Genomic DNA, 1,270 nt, shown 5'->3' with positions numbered 1-1,270 from the left:
TCGCGCGCACATCGCAGAATTAGCCAAGGACGCGCACGCGCACCGTGCGCGCATGCGTCGTAGTCCGCACGTGATTCTTTTATTACAGCACGTGTCTGGCAATTTTGGAAGGTTTTAGCAACCAACTTTGGCGCCAAAATGCATATAAGAGCCAAGGATTGAAGGGGATTGATATACATTGACACACATTCACTTCCATAGACTAATTTTAGATCATTAGGTAGATATTTTTAGTTAGTTACATTTGTAGAGAGAGAGACTCCAACCTCTCTCTCCTTCATCTTCTCAATTCTCAACCATTCCTTGGTGAGATCTATTACAACACTCAATTTACTTAGTTCATGTTGTAGATCATCTTCTCTCAGCTCCATTGGTGTTTTGTAATTGTTCAATTCTTGTAGATCTTAGGTTTAACTTTGCTGTTTTGAATTCTATTGATTCATTGAAGATTTCATTTTCATTGTTGTTCATTGTTGATTGTTGTTAATCTCTTGTGTTGAATTGCTTTGATTCTACATCTTTTCTCAATTTTTCTATGTCTTTCTTTCTCGCTCTCCAAGTGTTTGAGAAAATGCCAACTTTAGATATGGAGTAGCATCCCCTTACTTGGCCTAGTGGTTGGGTCATTGGAGACACTTGAATAGTGGATGTCAATTGTTGATTGAGAATTGAGAATTGCTAATTGACTTAGAGTGCACTAAAGCTAGACTTCCCTAGGGTAAGACTAGGACTTGTGACTCAAGTTAGTTACTTTTACTTGACTTTCCTCTATAATTAGGGGTTGACTAAGTGAAGCAACACTCTTTTGTTATCACAATTGAATGAAGCTATAGTGATGGGACTTCCAATGTTCAACCTTGGCCAAGGTTTTTAATATTGATTGATTGTTGTTTTCTTTTATTCACACTTTTATGCCACACTCTTCAAGCCACAAAAAGACCACTTAACCAATACATGCATCCTTGTAGCATTCCTAGGGAAGAACGACTCGAGACTGATACTCTCGATTATAGATTGTAGATTTGTTTGATGATGGATTTTGCGTCGGTTTAGACTATACTACGATCGATTACTTGAAAAATTTCTATACCGACAAAAATTCATTTGTCACCGGGCCGACTTGGTGTGTGCTTGGGCTAAGCATTGAAGCATTTTCGTGTAGAGACTCTTCTTGGAGTTAAACGCCATCTTTTATGCCAGTTTGGGCGTTTAACTCCCATTTTGGTGCCAGTTCCAGCGTTTAACGCTGGGATTTCTGAGGGTGACTTTG

Source organism: Arachis duranensis, chromosome 8 (genome assembly GCF_000817695.3).
Source record: "Arachis duranensis cultivar V14167 chromosome 8, aradu.V14167.gnm2.J7QH, whole genome shotgun sequence".
NCBI lineage: Eukaryota > Viridiplantae > Streptophyta > Magnoliopsida > Fabales > Fabaceae > Arachis > Arachis duranensis.
The sequence above is the reverse complement of the archived record's forward strand: the minus strand, read 5'-3'. Positions refer to the sequence as shown.